This window comes from Ambystoma mexicanum, chromosome 1p, assembly GCF_040938575.1.
Source record: "Ambystoma mexicanum isolate Mex_15411 chromosome 1p, UKY_AmexF1_1, whole genome shotgun sequence".
Classification (NCBI taxonomy): domain Eukaryota; kingdom Metazoa; phylum Chordata; class Amphibia; order Caudata; family Ambystomatidae; genus Ambystoma; species Ambystoma mexicanum.
In genome coordinates, this window is record NC_090921.1 from 1,214,558,153 (window position 1) to 1,214,578,009 (window position 19,857).

The window sequence follows — 19,857 nt, forward strand, 5'->3', positions numbered from 1 at the left end:
TAAGCTAAAACCCTCCCTAAAACAATCCCCCAAAATGTTAGCACATACTGTACCCAGATAAAACTTCAGCCATTCTAACGACTGCTCAATTTCAACTGATGTATGGGCCCTTTCCCATATTCCCTCAACCTGCAACCCTTCCCCTTCCAATGTCACCTGCCGCTAAACACTGAGTAATAGGGTGCTGATCTGCACACCTGCTGCTGATTCTTTTTGCAGTATACGCTTCACATATAGTAAATGCTGATGTCCAATTCTCAGTAGTCACTGGTACTGTGTCTTGATGCTAGCTCCTTCTCTTTCTTTTTTTAACCCTTCTTTTGCCCTCACCTCTCCATGCAGAACCTCCCCATTCCATATTTTTTCTTACATTGATCCAATTAGATGCCCCCTAATTGGTTTAGTTCTGCCCATATAAGGTAGATTTATTTTCTTCTCTTCTTTTGCTTGCTCTGCACTTTGTTTCCTTGGGATACCTGGTCCGTTTGTACCTCCACTGTGTTATGCCCAATCCTCCCCAAACATGCTTGTGCACCCTCCTCTCCCCCATAAATCTCTTTCCACAAGCCCTGATCCTCCCTTGCTCTCCCCTGCAACCCCCACCACACCCCCAACCTCACCCAAGATACCAACCATTTTTTCCTTGCTCTCCTCCTTGCAATCATGACGCCCCATCCATCTGTGCCATCCAGGTTGCACCACCGTATTTCCTGCTTTCCCTTCCTGCAATAGGACTCCTGCTGTGGGAATAAAACACATCTGCAAACCTGCTCTGTTTGCTAGCGTAAGCCCTGGGCCCAACCCCCCTTCTCTCCCTGCACCCTGTCCTGCTCCTGTCCTCACAACATCCTGCTCCACTTCTTCCCCTTCTTCAATAATCTCTAAGTCCTCCCACTCCCCTCTAGCCCATTCCTCCTACACCATCAACTCCTCATCTCCCCACTGCCCCTCCCTTGCCCTATAACAGTTCTGTTCTTCCAAACCGCTTGTGGTTGGTTGCTCTTCGTCATGCCAGCATGAGGCATATCCCCCTATGTTCCTGCATCCTTCACAAGAGGGAGCATCCTCACTACCTCCCCAGCTGAAGTAAGAGGTTCTTGTCCAGCTGTATAAGAAATCCATCATGGATCCAGCAGACAAGTAATTTCCACCATCTGAAGACTTCCACCTATTCCGCTTCAGGAGGTTTGGAATCAGGACACAAGTCTTACAAAAAGAAATGTTTGGGACTTAATAGCATATCAAATGTGCAACACTACTGGAAGGGCTATCACAGGATTTGAAGTCACAGCAAGGCAATTCCAGCCCCTTTTTCTGAAATGGGTTGCAGTTGGGTTAGATTCGCTTGATTGGCAATAAAGCATTTGTTTTCTTCTGCCACAAAGAACAGTCTGCACGGGGAGTACCTGGTACAGAGGACATTCTGAATGACAAGAGATGAAGACAAGCTACAGCACACTTTTCTCACTTAAAATCACCTTTGATTACTCATTGGTGTATTTAAAATATGTGCAACCCCCACAATTGATGATCTACATGACTTATGCTCATATCAATCTGAATTGCACTCTTGCACTTGTGGTGTTATTTCCCCTTTATGAATGTAGGCCAAATACTACAATACAAAGTGGTGTGCCATCACTTAAAGACGTACACATGACCTGGCAAGTGACAAGGTGATATCTTTGTAAACTCTCCTTCTACTTTAAACACTTAAAGCTTAAAGATAGATACTGAAAGAACCAGTTATGAAGTCACCTGCTATGAATGTTTATTTGTCAGAGGCATGCAGCTCGGAGGTATTTATATATTTATTGTTGATTTCTCTGGCGCAAAGCTGTGAGCACTCCCACTTCCTAGCACGCCAAGTACAAAAGGGAAGGGAAAATGGAAATACAATATCTACAGGGACTTGGAAGAATCATGATAAGTGCAAGGCAAGGTGTCAAGGAGGGTGCATGTAAGTACAATCAATCAGTTACAGTGAATGCTACACGTGCAACACATGTATCCAGAAGAAGCCATATGGCCTAGTGAATAAGATGGCAGCAGCAGAAAAGTCAAACCAGCCCAACAGTAAGGCAAGATGTTAAAGGGCCCCAGAGGATTAAGCTTGACCCAAAATGTTGTAGATTATTCTGAAAAAGATGCTCCTTAGGCCTTTTCTGAAAAAAAGGCTGTCTTCTGCGATGAGGTGGTCCTATGGCTTTCAATCTATGCAGGGGCGAACATGGGCGGTAACGGTTGTCCCGAGTGAAGCGAGGGCCTCGGCAAGGGCTGAGGCAGTTACAGGCCATGTAACCTTATCCATCTGTGATTTGCGGGGTTATTTGTTGTCAAAATTCACCATTTGATAATCGTAGATGCTGACAGCTTCAATTCAGTTAGTCCGAAGACCAGCATGCATTTACGCTTTTCTTACAGCACGGGCAGGGGTTAAAGACCATGACCTTGGTCTTGGAGATCTTTATGGAAAAGCCGTTATTCCTGGAGTACTGGTGCAAACAATTAAGCTGTTGTTTCAGACCCAGTGGCTTGCAATCAAACAACACCAGGTCATCTCTACAGCCTGGCCACTGCAATTGAGAAAATCCCAGCCTGGGCGCCCAAGCCGCAGGTATGGTTACATGATCGTTGAGGTCTACAAGATATAAATTAAACAGAATAGCTGCAATAATGACCCCTGCTTAAGGCCAACGTTAGTGGGCATAGATTCTGGCACCTTGCTCTTCATGGTAACCCTAACTTTGACCTTGGTACTAGTGTGAAGCAATGTGATCATTTTAAATAGGTTGCTTAGTATTCCCCATCTAAGCAACTTCTGCCACAATACGTCCCAGTTTACGGGATTTAACACAGAGCTAAAATCTACATAACCCCATACAGTTTGCTGTAGGGTTTGTTAGCAATACTCTACTAAGGATACCAATGCCAGCAGGTTAGCCCTAGTGCCCGTCCCGTTACAGAACCCTGTTTGATTGTATGGTATGGTATATGGTATGATGTTGGCAGTCAGGACCCAGCAATTCAGTTCTGACAAAAGCACACATGCAAAACCTTTGGAAGGGGGGTCCGGCATAGCCAAGATGCGATAGTTCTTAGGCTTAAAATAAGGGCCCTTTTTGTGAACAGGTATAATGATGCTTTCAGCCCAAGTAGAAAGAAGGGGACCTCCAATGCTAAGGACCGTGAAGAGAAAATGAAAATCATGTGCCAACCATAGAGGATTACTTTTTAGCAACACATTACTAAGGCTATCTGCCCTGGTATAGCGAGCTTCTTTTAAGGATAAAACTATTTCTACAAGTTCGCTCACATCACCAGGATAGCACCACCTATCCTTAGTGTCAGGCCTGACACTGTCAGAGATGACAAGTTGCCCAATGGTTTCCCCAATGCATTTTTCCCATCGGAACAAGAGACATCCCCAATTAGGATTGTGTCATCAAACAGGGCTTAATTAGTTTCCTTCCAAAATCCCTGTCCATTGTTACATATAGCTGCCAATATCAGGGTACCCCATTGTGTACTTCTTTTTTTCTGTGTACGGTGGCCACATATAATTTTTCTGGCCCTCATGGCCCTGACTGAGGTGTACCCAGCATGATGGCTATGGTTAATGATCTGCAGGTCATGCCTAAGCAGTTTATTTGCTTCATGGATCTCATAATCCCAAGAATGTAAGTGTCCACCACATGCACACAGGATACACCACGCTTAACTAACCCTGAACCATCCACTCGGTTACCATTGTGGAACAAGGTCATAGTAACTCCGGACCTGGCAGACGCCCTGCTTGCCTCCTTACCCATTCTTCCTCTTTGGGGAGGTCTGCCCTCCATGAGCCATTTTAACCAATGGCTATCCAGTACCTTCAGAGCTCTCATCTCCTTCAGATTCTCCTCCCATAGAAAAGGCCTTTCCCTCAGATGGTTCACCCCATTGCTCAAATCCCTCAAAACACTAAGCCACACCCTGCAATGCAGTTGGCAGGCTGACCTTTCACCCCAGAACAGAGCTACATATGGCTGCCAGATAAAAAGCCTACAAGAAATCTGGAAGGCCGAAATATACTTCTACTGGAACAGAATCTCTAACGCCCGTAACTCTAGCAGGGTACTCCACAAAATCATCAGAGATTTAAAGGATCCGCCCAGCACTTTCTCCCCCCCTTCCCAATCTCCACTTCCAAGCACTCTGTGACACCCTGTCAGATAACTTCAACAGCATAGCAGTGGAAAGAAATTGCACCATCAGGGCTAAATTAGCAGCTCTCCCGCTCCAATCAAGTGCACGTACATTCGGCCTTGCAGACCCTCCCACCGGCCACCCTATCTTCTCCACCTTCTCTCCCATCTCGCCACCTGAATTCCTGAATCTACTTGCCTGCAGCAGTCTCACCCGCTCTCCTAACAGATATCCTTTCCTCAACCTATGCAGACAGCATTGCAAGATTTATCATTAACTCTTCACTCTCATTAGGCACATTTCCAACAGCTTTCAAGACATCCCACATTAAACCCCTGCTCAAAAAACCCTCCCTTGGATTTGGAGAACAGATTTGTCCAGCTGGCGTTACATGCACCATTCTGATCCCCAATCCACTCACCACACCCCAGATTCCATGGCCACATGTCTCGCTTCAGAAAACATCAGGAGAAATAGAAGCATCAGGAAGCCTGCTTGACTGATAGTGCTTAAGAAACGAAGGTTGTGAACCTGTGGAGCAGGTACCCCTTTCCTATTCACCCTAGGCACCTGGCCGTTACTGTGGTCATTAGTGAGTAGTTAGGTTCACTTTGCCTAGCTATTTTATAGTTACCATGCTAACATTTTAGCTATGCCTCTTGCAGTGCGATTGCCATTTGTCCTGACTGTAAATGGTAAATAGTAATTTTACTGTGTACTTTTCCCTTGCAGGGTTCGGTGATTAGTTGCTGAGCTGAGATGGGGCTCAAGTTCAGGCATTGAGCATAGACGCCTCTGCTCTTCCCTGTATGTCTTCTGGCCAATATCAGATTTTATCCAAGCTTGCTTTACCCATAAAGCATTTAATAATGGGCCAAAATTGTTTAAGATTTGACTAAGTCAATATGTGCCACAATGTTACCTCTGCTTCGCTGGTGATCCAACTATGGAGTTGAGTACTTTCGGCGATCTCGAATAGGATGTTGCTCCTTCTCTGTGTATTCAGCAATTATCTGAGACACCCTTCCTAAATTCATATGTGAAAATACAGACCAGGTTAACTCTGGAATACTGATGAAAACTACTGTTCTTCTACAAGTAACACGAAAAACCGGGCAGGAAACCCTAATACATAAAAAGTATTACTATGCAGGCAAGAAGCTCTCCTCAAGAACATATTCACAGAAGACAGAGAGGAACTACCTGTACCGCAGTATAGTTTACCTCCCTAAGGCATGGTGCATAGAACAAGAAAGGAGAAATGATGGTGTTATCTTGTGGTTAAGGGACCGTCCACTTCTGTGGTGCAGCAAATAATGTTTGTATTTACTGCACCATAGAAGTAAACAGCCCTAGGTCCGAGACTCAAACCCACGCCAAAAACAAAACACAGTTGCACAAGATGTTCAAACTTCGACTGCTGCAAAACCGATAAATGTACCAACAAGCCAGCTGCAATCCATGTTATCAGTCAGCATTAGTGAAAGTTATAATACTAAACTGTATCTTGAAAATCAAATTCTACAGATGCGGCAAACATGTTTGCCATGTCTTTCGAAATAAAATTTAAAGATACACTGTATTGTTATAACTTTCATAAGACTGCGATATCTTTAGGTATGCTATACTGGACATGTTGCTGTGCCTTTACAATTGAACTCTTTAAATTCATAAGACTGGGGTGTGTCTTTCACGATAGTCTTATGAAAGTCCACTCTAAAGACACAACAGCTCTTGAGTGCACCCCTCATTTAAATGTGACTGCAGTTGCAGCTGCTGGTGATAAATAAAGGTTCTGATGCACAAGATATGGGTGATTTTGAGAAACGTTGCACACGATGCGCTTTTTGCAATACCTGTACATGTCACCCTATTTCTAAGGTTAGCAGGAAGTTAATGGGGCCCCGGCCCTGGGCAGAGCTATGCAGACTGACCCCCTTGCACATCTAATAGTCAGGACTTCTTCCCAAAATCACTGATTCATTGGCACCCCCCTAAGAACTGAGAGAGCAATTTAACAGGAATAAGTATATATTATGCTGAGTTTTAAAATGTAAGAAATTACACTTCTGAATCACACAAACACAAATAAAATATCTGCTATCTTTAAGCCTCAGGAATCTAACTATTTTATATGAAGCCTGCCTATCTATATAATTGAAGCTTACGTAGCAGCTGTCCAGTCATCACACAGTTTACCTTTCCGATGATAACATTGACATCAAACTCACTTGAGTTCTGTATAAAGGATTGCATCCACACTGTCCACCCTAGCACTGCAGACGACTAAATTAGAACCAAGTGACAACTGCATCCTTTACCTTTCGACTGCATGCCTCAAACACAGAAACACACAAACATAGGCACATGTGCACAGACACAGCGACACAAACACATGTCCCCCCCCACACACAACCACATGCACAGAAACAGACACACGAGCACACACACGTGCTGGGTCAGGTTGCTAATATTGATTTACGGTAGCTTATGTCTTTGTGTGGTAGTATATACTTCATTTAATTCAAGACAGGGCCTAGCTTATGGAATGACACATCAATTTAATTTCAAAATTCTAATGATTGACTTAGTTAGTCGGGACACATCGTAGACCAAGTCGACCACATGGTTGTAAAAGTCTGTGACGAAGTGGTTGCCAAGTGGTAGGAGCAGTCAGCGATGCAGTGAGCGTTGACAGCTGTAACTCTGTTGTCCTTCCTGACTAATTTTGAGTACGTTTGGCTTGACTCTATTTTTAGTATTTCAAGTTGTTTGTTTTCGCTCAGACTTCAGTAAACAAGTATTGAGCGATTCAGTGTTTTGAGGTCTCCAACCATTCTACGCTTTGGGTGAGCAGTGTTTCTTCTGTTTTATTTGTAATGTGGCTGTCTTGCTACGTGCCGCTCCATTCTTTGGATTGGCAGGACATGAAATGTCCTTGAACATCTCTTCCCTCTGAAGTAAAGCAAAGGGGAAAACAAAGTCCTAGTACAGCGGCTTGTTTGGTGAAATGTCTGTGGTTAAACCGGTGCAGCAAATTGCAGATCTGATTTCAGCTTCTCAATCTCACTGTGTTGTGGCGTGCTCAGAAATGAGAAAGACCCCTCTTTCTTCCAGGTTAAATCCCCCGCAGCCATCTACGATGGACTCATCTATGCTATATGGAGTTTTTACAAATAGAGGCACCTTGGACTTAGTTGAAAGAGAGGGAGCTAGACCAGTGGATAATGATGGTTTATTGCAAACACGCCATATATCTTTTTTATCAGGAGTTTGGATAATCCCAGACACAAATGTCTCGAATCACCATCACTCTTTTTACCAGACTCTCCAAACTTGGACATTTTAAATGGTCACTCAATTAACTTATCTATGAAAGCATCCCCCCAAGGGCAGCTACTCACTCTGTATTGGTGCATCTTTGCTTGAGGTATCCGCTACACCAAGATTGGCTTTGCATGCACTGAACTTCACATTGACGCAATCAGCAAACTCCACAGAAAGCATTGCAGAAGATTTCCGAGAACAGAGAGCCACAATCACCATAAAAGCATCTAAATTGGCATCCCTGGAAGGGTTTATCTATGGGACCTTAGAACCAAAATCTGACATTTGTCCAACAGGATCGTACTTTAAACCAGTTTGTTCTCGAAAAGCTCAGTTCCCATGTCGTCCCTAGTGGAATCACCTGTGGAACTGAAGGCCAATTTTTATGTAAATTCTTCAATGGCCTGTATTTCTTCGTCTGAATCTATGAAATGTTTGGAGGTTCAAACTTTGCAGCTACCGCCAGTTCCACAAGTTTTGGTAGGAACGTTAAATGGCATGGCTGCTTCTCCTTTATATTTGATTTCATCTACTATAGTTTAGGATTTACAATCTCAGAGTGAAGTGCCACATTCCTCATTAAACAAATTTAGTGTAACTAGCCTAACGAGGAAAGATACAGCTACAAATATGGTTTCCATATGTCCACTTGCGGAGAAGTGATAAGAAAATATGAAAAAATCTTTCAAAATAAAAAGATACAGGTTCTCACAAATTTCTGGGGAATTTGAGGCACGGGGGTATGTTAAGTCCACACCAAAATTGTAGTCTTGTATCCATTGATGATCCTGAGCTACATTTCTTAGCTGGGGTAAGTGGTGTTCCCAAGAAAAGCCAAAAGTAAGAAAAAATATTTGGAAAAAAACATGTCAACAGGAGTTCAGGGTTCAATTAAGAATTATTTGAAGCCTTTTCCCAAAGTTCACGATTAATTAAAAAATAGAAGTGCTTTGTCAGTTTATTCTGAGATGGAAAGCATCGATGAGCCTATTAAATGTCTCTTGCAGTTCCAGTTAACACAGTTCCCATCAGCCAATTTTAAAACCTGTTTTATGTGATAAGATGGTAAATTGGAGCACACAGGTTGTCTACTCAAATCAAGGCACCGGCAAATGTGTGACGCTTTCATTACCCTCGGATGCTGCCAAAGATCAGTCTTTGACCTTTCAAGAAAAATGTGTTCCAAAATGTATTATCCTTGGTGAAAAGGAAAACAATTTGACTGAGGTTCTCGAGAAGTTATCTCTTGTTGGACCATTGGTGGTAAAGCCTCAAATTTCCTCAGCTCACCTTTTTATGACTTTAGAGGAAAAAAGACATTCTTTGATGCATAACTCCTCTATATCAAAGGTCTCTGGGGTTTCGAGATCTCCTCCCATTTTAAGTACTCTGACAAGACCATTTAATAAGATCTTAAGTCATTTGTCTGCGCCCCCTCAGGTACACCAAAGAGTAGCTCAAAAGGCCATAGATGGCTCGACAGGTGCCACTAATTTCACAGACAATCAAACCTTATTTCTTGAACAGATTTTAGTGGACGGGTCCGATTATCCCATAAATCGTAGACATTTAATGGATCTGTTTGCAGAAATAACTCATTTACATGGGATTACATCAACATATATTGCACAGTTTGAGATTGTATCAGCAAAGAGATTGTATTTAGTCAAATTGTATATTTTTTCATGTATGATCAGAAATTTGGTATTGTCAGAATTGGTATCTTCCAGGTCATTGGGTTATGATGTTATCCAATTTCAGAATGGGGAAAATGTAAATGAGGCCATTGGTAGATCTGAATCATGTACACATTTGAGGACATTGGAGTCGGCTCAAAATGTTTCATCAATGTAACTATAACCTGTTGCCCAAATTCAGTATGTGATGTGGTTGACCAAAATCACTTGGACGTATGACCAAGTTATGAGTAGTCTTCTATTTTGTCCGCATTGCATAGGGGTTCATCTGGGACTACACATTCTGATTGAAAAAGTGTGTTTACTGTTGTCTCTTGGAACTGCAGGGGAAATACTTTTTTGAAAACACATTTTTAGCTGTTATAGCCCTGTTCTTTCATTTGTTTACAGGAGACCTGGTTAACAGGTTCTCCATATGAGGATGTTTTTACCATTTGTACCATAAATGTGCAACATGGTCAACGTGGTAGACTGGCAGGGGACTGCTGTGTGCCCTTAAAGATGGACTGGGTTTAAAAATGTCCCCAAAAAAAACAAGTAGGCGTGACATTCAGTTGGTTAAAATAGAGACGAACGATGGTAAGATAATTAACGAAGTTGTATGCTTCGTGTTTAATGTATATTTTAATCCATTAACTACGAATATAGTAATATATTTAGATAGCCTATCTGGCCTAATATCTGAGGCTGTGGGTGAAACCTTATGCAGTGTTCTCATTCTTGGAGATTTCACTAGTGAATGTTTGGATTTAGAGCACTGCAACATGTCTGATAGAATACCAGGCTTTGGAATAACATAGGCTCATAAGGGAGGAAATTAAGGGTTGGTAGCTAACCTTGGCAAATGGCAACATCACGGGTGATAAACCCCCACACTTTACTTGGAGAAATGTGGGTTTGAAATCTACATTAGATTATGTGTTCATTGCAATGGATTTAAGTTTATTATGTACGGGTCTGGAAATCATTGAAATGTCCTCCAAATATCATTGCCTACTTGCACTGTCCTTGGATCTAAATGTCGTGGAGCATGTTTCTGAAAATATACAATTTCTGGTTGGCGTTCATCCAAGAAACAATGCCCTTATATGGAAACCGGAGTTTTAATGAGAATGTATTACAAACTGAGGACCTGCATAAACATGGACTGTTAAATCCATTTGTCTATGTTACGGTAGTGCAGAAAATATTAGAAAATGTGTATGCCCCTAAAGTTGTAGCCCATCAGTTTGGGCCAGGCATGCGGACACATGGACATAGATATGACAAAAAAAGTATAGACAGGAAGCGATGTTTGCGAATGGATCTAAGACACGAAAATAAGGCTGTTCTGGGCCACGAAGCAGAAATGAAGGTGCTAAAATAAAATGATACGAATTGGTTAGAGAATTATCACTTTAACCTAAATATTGAGGATACAAAGGCTATGTTTGGGTCAATTTTGTCTAAAGACGCACATTCATTTTGGCGGTTGAATAGGTCCCCTGAATTCCAATACTCCCTCTAAACTCAGCCGATAAAAGCTGAAATATGGGAGGAACAATTTTCTAAGCTGTATAGACATGAATATTATGGTGTGTTGGGCAGACTATATTGACGGGGACTTAAATCAGGGCAAACATTGATAAAGACAAGTATCCTTGCACCCGGCCCAGACGGGATTTCCGATGCAAAGTTAAAATAAAATGTCAATCTGTGGGCAGCTATTTTATGAGGGTTATTTCAGAAAATTTTGCATCTGAGTGCGTTTCCAGTTTTGTGGAATAAAGCCATGATCATTGTTATCTAGAAGAATGAAGATGGATTACTTCCTAAGAATTATCACCCTATTTCTCTGTTGGACTGTTCAAGCAAAATATTTTGTGCCCTAATTCTCAAGAAACGAAATTAGTGGGCTTCTACAAATCGTTGTCTGGACAAATTACAGTTGGGTTTTAGGGTGGTTATGGGTACAGCCAAAACATTTTTTATTATTCATCTGCCCCAAGCGCAAATGAAATATGAAAAAAGAGTGCTTTATTGCACCTTTTTGGATATTACCAGACCTTCAACTGCGTAAATAGGGCTATGTTATGGTAAAAACCTGATAAATTGGGTTGTCCGCAAGGTATTTTGAGCATGCTGATAACACTTCATTCAGAAACAGAGACTAAAGTGAGATTGGACCAAAAGGGAAATCCGACGAGGTGGATCAAAACAAAACAGGCCTTAACCAAGGTTGCATTTTGGCACCCTTTTTATTACGTTTTTAAATTAGCGATTTAGGCAAAATCTTCACAAAAATATCTAATAATCCTCCAAAATTGGCAACCAGCTGATGATGTTTTTCTGTATGATCTTATACCCGTTGTCCTACAAAGAGCCCTTGCAACAACAAACGCCTATTTCTTATCAAAGGACCTTCTATTATATGTGAATAAATCAAACATTTTAAACATGAATTACAATAAACAGAGAAAGATGAAATGCTATTGGTTTTTAGATCGTAAACGTTTAGAAGTAGTCCAGAGTTTTAAATACTTTGGCGTAGTTGTTCATGCCAAGATGTCTAACCGCACACTTGTGCAAAATATGAGAAGTAAAATAAAGGTGAATGCTACTGAATTATTGGTCTTTGACTCAAAATATGGTTGCTTTTCAGCTATTCCCATTATAAAGTAGTATCATCAAAAAACGGTCTGGTGCTGAAACAGGTTTGTTCCATAATCTATGGGATAAGGCTGATTTGCTATTATGGAAGAGGAATCCACCCATACAGCAAGGAATTCCCATTTCAGTTTTAAGGCATGAGGTTGGGCTAATCTCCCTACAAGCTTGAACAGATTGGAAAAAAAGTTAATCTATAAAGAAATCTCTTATCAGCTCCTGAAAAGAGTGAATTTTTTGCCCTTCAGCTGGGTTAGTGTCAAGACTATCAGACTCTTTTACAAGATTGATCTCAGAATCTGCTATGTCCTCCTCAATGCTAGAATTACTGCAGAGCCCCAAAAACCCTTCCTCCGCCTCACCTGATTAGTAGAATAGTTTAGCTTCTTTCTTCGGGATTGCCGCGCTGGAGTCTTCTTCTTTGTGAGCAGATACGGTCTGCCTCGAAAGGAAGCCACCGTGACTCTATATAGAGAAATTCACAGTGACTCCTCTCCGCGACAGCCAGATATTATTCAGGGGAAAAAGCCACGAAGTCATAAAAAAAACCCACGATGCTTCGAATAGGCTGATCCGATGAGGGGTAACCTTTCCGTAACTGAAGCAGAAGTCTCCGGAGGAGGTCTCCAAGACGGGAGTGAGGATAATAAACACAACTGCCACAAGCAGAAAACGAAGGAGAAGGAGAGGTAGGGATCCAGGAGGAAGGGGCAAGGAACAACGGTTAGACTAGAAGCAAGGAATGGAAGAGTGTGGAAAGGGGGGGGAAGGCGGAACAAGAATCGCTGAATGAATCACAGAATAGAGTGCACGCAACATGGGAAAACACAGTTGCAACGCGCTGATCCATCGAATAACTAATGGTTATATACATGACGGCGGCCATGTTGGAAAAGACTAGACCACGGTCAAGCGTTTCAAGGAAACATGGCGGAACAGTCTAATGTTTCCACCTCCGCCAGACTCGCCAGCTGCCAGCAGTCGTGACAGTATGCCCCCTTCGAAGACCCCTTCCTCCCGGTTTACCCGGATGAAGTCTGTGAAACTGGAGTAGAAGTCGGGGGGCATGGACTTGAGTCTCTGGTTCCCAAGTATCCTCTGAGGAGGGATAACCTTTACAGTGTATGAGGTATTCAAGGCACCCTCAATGGTATCGAGAGTCACGGATTTGTGAGAGTTCGTATTCATCCAAAGCTTAAGTTGGCTGGATCATTAATTTGGGCAAAATTTGCTTCCTTGTATCAGGTACAAAGGAGCCTAAGAGAGAGGTATGAAATACCGGATGGATCCGTCTGAGGGTCTTTGGCAACTTCAATCGGTAGGCAACTGGATTGACTCTGGACTCTATTTCAAATGGTCCAATGTACCTGGGAGATAGTTTGGAAGGGCCAACCCAATGAGGCAAGAACCTTGTGGACAGCATAACCTTTGTGCCTGTATCCCAGGTAGGCACTTGACTCCGATGTTTGTCTGATTGTTTCTTATACCGTATGCTGGCCTCCTATAGGCTTTGTTTAGCCGTGTCATGAGCTTCCTTAAGCTGTTTGAGTGTAGTCTCCAAAGACGGGATGTTGGTCTCTTCCCAGATGGTAGGCATGATGGATTGAGGATGGAAACCATATGTACAATAAAAGGGGGTGAGACCCGTAGCGGATTGTACCACGTTATTGTACGCGAACTCAGCGGTAGGAAGTAGGGTTACCCAATTGTCTTGTTGTTGATTGACAAAGCATCTCAGATACTGTTCCAATGTTCCTTTGAAACTTTCGGTCTGACCGTTTGTTTGGGGATGAAATCCTGATGAAAGGGCTCTCTCCATGCCCAAAAGTTTACACAAGGCCTTCCAGAATCGGGAGGTGTATTGAGCGCCTCGATCCAATATGATCTCTTGGGGCAAGCCGTGTAGCCGAAAAATATCTTTGAGAAAGACTTACGCCATGACTGAGGCTGCCGGTAACTTGGACAGTGGAGAAAAATGAGCTAGTTTAGAATAAGAGTCCACAGTAACCATAATGCATGTACAGTCCTGGGAACTAGGCAATTCAACGATGAAGTCGGTAGAGATGGACTTCCAGGGACCCAAAGGGATAGAATCTTGGTGTAATAATCCCAATGGTCTTTGGGTGGAATGCTTGTTCTGCTGACACACCAAACACGATTGTACGTAGGTCTGTGTATCAGTCTTCATGTTTGGCCAATGGAAAGAACGTTTAAGTAATTCTAGCGTTCCCCGTATCCCTCGATGTCCAGCGGTCTTAGAGTCATGACACCATCGAAGAACCTGTTGGCAGAGTTTTTGAGTGGGTAAGAAGAGTCTCCCTTGGACAAAGCATAGACCATCTTTACAACTGACTGGCAGACTACAAGTATCCAGTGTTGACCGATTCAGAGAGGCTTCTCTCACCTCCTGCAGAAAGGAGGACACCATAGATATAATTCGGGTGTGTGGGAACATCATTTCTTTCCTGAAGGTCGAGCTAGTGTCATCACGGCGGGACAATGCATCTGCAATCTGGTTCTGGGTACCCGGTATGTAGGTTATGGAAAATTCAAATTGAGCAAAGAAGTGAGCCCATCTGGCTTGTCTGGTGTTATAACATTCTTGTTGTTTGAGGATTTGTAGATTCTTATGATGCGTACGGATTTGAAAGGGATGAAGACTCCCTTGGAGTAGATGTCTCCACTCAAGGCAAGCCAGTTTCATGGCAAGGAGTTCCCTTTCAATGACAGAACATTTCTGTTGACTTGGGGTCAAAGTCTTTGAATAGTAAGCCACAGGATGTTCCCGGCCTTGGTCAGATTGAAGGAGAACGGCGCCTACGGCCGCTGCTGAAGCATCGGTCTCCAGCATAAAAGGTCTTAGTTGATCTGGCTGCTTAAGAATGGGTGCAGAACAGAAACTCTGTTTCAAGCTGAGAAAGCTGTTCTCAGCTTCTGCTGACCAAATAAAGGGTCTGGAAGATTTCTTTAACAAGGAAGTAATGGGAAGAGTAAGTTGAGAGAAATCTGGAATAAACTTCCTATAGAAATTTGCAAGTCCCAAGAATCGTTGGATTTCTTTGATGGAGGTGGGTGACGGCCAGTCTAGTATGGCTTCGACCTTTTTGGCATCCATGGTGATTCCTTGCTCAGATAGAATAAATCCCAGATATGACAGGGAGGACTGGGCAAAGGTACATTTCTCCGGCTTTACCAAAAGGTGGTGTTGTTGTAATCTGTGTAAAACCTCTTTAACTTGGGAGAAATGATCTTCCAGATTGCGGGAATACACTAGGATATCATCCAAGTAGACCACAGTGTTTTGTTCCAATAGATCCGAAAACAAACGGTCCATGAACCTTTGGAAGATCGAGGGTGTATTAACCAGGCCAAACGGCATCACCTGATATTCAAACAGGCCATAGGGTGTGCGAAATGCTGTCTTCCATTCATCTCCTGCTCTGATCCAAAGTAAATGGTAGGCATTCCGTAGATCGAGCTTGGTGAAGACTACTGAGCCTAGGACAGCTTCCAAAATTTCAGAGATGATGGGCATCGGGTAGGGGTCCTTGATGGTCACTTTGTTAAGTCCCCTGTAGTCGATGCATGGCCTCAACTCCTTGCTGTCTCGCTTGGGGATAAAGAACAACGAGGCTCCTGCAGGTGATTTAGAAGGGCGGATCAGTCCATTAGCTAGGTTGTTATCAAGGTAACGCCCGAGTACTGCCTTTTCTGATAATGATAGAGGATACATCCGTCTGAAAGGAACCAAGGCCTGAGGGACCAGGTCAATACTACAGTCCTCAGGTCTATGCGGAGGAAGTGCAATGGGCACCTGTTCCTGAAATACTTCTGAGTATTCAGAAAAACATCCTGGAATACAATTAATGGAAATCTTCTCCGTAGCGCTTACCGTTTTAACGGTTTCATGTGATGGTTCCGGTAACCACTCCCTTTGACAGTACTTGGAGTGAAAGCTCATAAGATTGTTAGTCCAATCCAACGTAGGATTGTGCTTCCGAAGCCAACCGATACCCAAGATGACAGGAGAATGCGCAGCACGGATAATGTCAAACAATATCTGCTCCTTGTGTTGCTAAATAGAGACTTGTACCATCTCGGTGGTGTGGGTTATGAGCCCTGAACATAAGGGAGTACCATCCACCCTTCCACTTTCTGATCTTCTTTCTTGGCAATTCTGAGGAGACCCACCTTATCTGACCACAGGGTGTCCAGAAAGTTACCTGCGGCTCCGCAATCCAATCGCGCCTGAGTATTGACTTCCTTATCTCTGAAACGAAGTTTGATTCCTATTACCATCAGTCGCAGATCTTCGATGGCTTTAATGAGGTTACCGAGAGTGTGGTGTAGGAACAAGGGAGAGTCCCTCGGTAGTCTGTCCCACCAACTACCGAGGGCTTTCGTTTCCTGACCTTCTGGGAGGCACATCTGGGCAATCCCTCAATAGATGATTTGCCGAACCGCAATACAAACAGAGATTCTCATCTCGTCTCCTCTTCTTCTCTTCTGCGGTCAAAGGAGGTCTGGTGGTTCCGATTTGAATGGGTTCCTCTCGGGCATTGCTGGCAGTAGGTGAGGAGGCAGGAGTGTGAGTGTCTGGGAATGAGGTAGAGCTACGACTCTTTTTCCTTTCGTTCTTTTGTTCGTTTAAACGGAAATCGATTCGTAGAACTGCCGCTAGTAGATCCGAGAAAGAGTCAGGGCGAGGAATCCTGGCAAGTTCGTCTTTAAGTTCTTCTCGCAATCCCCTGCGGAAAATCGTATACTGGGCTTGTTCTTGCCAACCAGCCTCAGTAGCCAATTTCTTGAAGGTGGATATGTAGGTGAGTAGATCGGAGTTCCCTTGGCGAACATCCAGTAAGTCCTCACTGGCTATGTGGGCACATTCCGTCCGAAGAAAGGTTTGTTTCAGAAGGTCTTTAAAGGCAGTGTAATATTGTAGGACTGGATCGGACTGGGATACAAAAGGGGTTGCCCATGCCAAGGCGTTCCCGGTTAAGAGTGTTATCATAAAACCCACCTTAGCATGGTGTGTGGAAAAGGCATTTTGTCTGAACGTGAAATGTATATTGCAGGCGTCAAGAAATTCCTTTACCTTCCTTTCGGAGCCATCAAACTTCCCTGACACCAGGGGTAAAGGGGTAGATCTGTAGACTGTTGTTCTCTAGCGGCAACTCTCTGCTGGAGAGCCGCGTTATCGGTCTTGAGTGTCTGGACCTCAACCTGGAGGTTCTAGACTGCTGCCACCAGCTCTTGTAATTGCTGTGGTGTGGCCATGTCTTCACTTTGGCGTTGCAAGCTAACACGACTATCAGACTCTTTTACAGGATTGATCTCAGAATCTGCTATGTCCTCCTCACTGCTAGAATTACTGCACAGCCCCAAAAACCCTTCCTCCTCCTCACCTGATGAGGTAGAATAGTTTAGCTTCTTTCTTCGGGATTGCTGCGCTGGAGTCTTCTTCTTTGTGAGCAGATACGGTCTGCCTCGAAAGGAAGCCACTGTGACTCTATATAGAGAAATTCACAGTGACTCCTCTCCGCGACAGCCAGATATTATTCAGGGGAAAACACCACAAAGGCATAAAAAAACCCACGATGCTTCGAAGAGGACTGTCAAATAGGCTGATCCGATGAGAGGTAACCTTTCCGTAACTGAAGCAGAAGTCTCCGGAGGAGCTCTCCAAGACGGGAGTGAGGATAATAAACACAACTGCCACAAGCAGAAAATGAAGGAGAAGGAGAGGTAGGGATCCAGGAGGAAGAGGCAAAGAACAACGGTTAGACTAGAAGCAAGGAATGGAAGAGGGTGGAAAGGGTGGGGAAGGCGTAACAAGAATCGCTGAATGAATCACAGAATAGAGCGCACGCAACACGGGAAAACACAGTTGCAACGCACTGATCCGCCGAATAACTAATGGTTGTATACATGACGGCGGCATGTTGGAAAAGATTAGACTGCGGTTAAGCGTTTCAAGGAAATGTGGCGGAACAGTCTAATGGCGTCGGAGTTTCCACCTCCACCAGACTCGCCAGCTGCCAGCAGTCGTGACAGTTAGATCGGAATTCCTGTAAGGCTTTACATGAGTGCAAACAACACATTACGAATGATCAGTTGTCTACAATATTTCTGATGAGGAGATTAAAGTTTTTCTGTATAGGGTGAAAAAGAAAAAATTTGAAACTGACTGGATAAATAACCGGGCCTCAGCAATACATTATCATCTATTTTACCATCTTAAGCACGAAATTAAGGGATATGATGTGCGGCCCTCTTATTCGTTAAAACATCCATCGAGACCCCATAGATAAGCAATGTTGTATTTTAAATTGAATTTATTTTCAACTGGAGAAGTCCTCGGAGAAATGTACGGCACTGTAGATAGTATGGCAAAGATGTTGAAACATTGTACCATCTTGTTGTTGTGTGTTCTGCTCCTCAAGTGCTGCATTTAGAAACTTTGGCTCGATTGTTTTTTAATGGCTCTCTTTTAAATACTGAAATGATTTGGATAAGGATTTTAAATAGTAATGACATTTCTTTAGAAATAGCACATTTAAAATGTTTGGAATTGATTTTAAAGTGAGTGATTGCATTTCTACTGTTGTATTCTTATGTGTATTGATGTATTGCTTATGTTGTTGCAAAGGTTTTCTATGTGAACCATAAGAAATTAAACAAATAATAATAATGATAAAAACGTAAAAGACTGTATGTATGTATTCCCGGAATTAAAGACCTAATTGGTAGGTCCTATATCTGCGGTCATAGGTCATACTCTTAGAGTACATACTACTAAAAAAATGGTTATTATACATGACATTCTTTACCGGGTACCCAAATGCTCCCTTGAGAAACTTTTGTTTTGGAACATTGCTGGCCTACTAATAAAATTAGTGACTCTGGACTATGGTTTGGGAATAAGCCTTTGACATTGTAATTTGGCAAAAAGTGAGGAACCCATTCTCTAGGCTTCATAGAAAATCGGTCGGAAAAATATAGGCTAAAGAAGATGCAAAGGGCCATTCTTATGAATGGTACAATGGTTGGTTCTCTATGTTTAAATGCAGGACTAAGTTCTATTCAACACGTTGAAGCACGTGTATCTTTTCAAAACCGGCTTGAAAATGGGGAGACAACGCAAAATACGGGTGGTTTAGAAGACAGGGCAAATAGTTTTGAATAGCCTTAATAGATGTAATTCAAAGAGGGAAGTAAATATGTAAGAGAGAAGTGCAGCCCAGTCAACCAGTACCAATACCCTTAAAAAAGGAAAACAATTATTGATTAAGAGGCGTGGAAAACACTACAGAAGGCAGCAACAGAAAAGGACTCAAGAAAGGTCTGGCAGTGAGTGGTAAAATATTTCAAAGCAAATAACACACAAAAGAGGATACAAAAAACAGACATATCTTAACAGCAGACTGGGTAACACATTTTAAGGGTCTGCAGGAAGTCAACCACAACATAATTTAGGCACCAAAATCAGTGGGATAATAGTTTAATAGAGGTAACAGAAGAAAAGGAGACAACTCCCAAACATTATCTGATAGAAGTGAAATGGGGAAGCAGAAACCCTGCTGACATTGAGACACATTTGGCTAGGCTAACAATTTTAAACATCTCCACAAGAAATATTCTTGATTCTTTATGATCAGGAATCACATAATGCCCCTGGACTGTGCTTATTGCCAGATGATCTGTTCAAATATACTCTTGACTTTTATTTTTACAGGGTACGACGTACTTTCGTCGCCTGCAATTTCATCCCCTGCCATTTCAAGGTGACCATTCTAATGAAAACGCTCATCTAATTTTTTAGGGGGGGTGTGAAAGGGTAGATAATGGGTTGGGGTGGTAGGGAATAGCTAAAAATGTGTGGGGGTGCAGGGGGTTGGTGGGGTAACCCCCCCAAAAATAAATAAAGAAAAAAAACAATGAACATTTTCGTTAGAATGTTCATGTTGAAATGGCAGGGGATTAAATTGCAGGCGATGAA

The 19,857-nt window shown here is 42.8% G+C and overlaps 1 protein-coding gene across 1 annotated transcript in view; it reads left to right on the forward strand.

The window, feature by feature from the left end:
- The window catches only part of LOC138451998 (alpha-tectorin-like), a 110,603-nt gene that overhangs the window by 59,687 nt on the left and 31,059 nt on the right, over positions 1–19,857 (forward strand). The gene's annotated exons all lie outside the window — the stretch shown is intronic.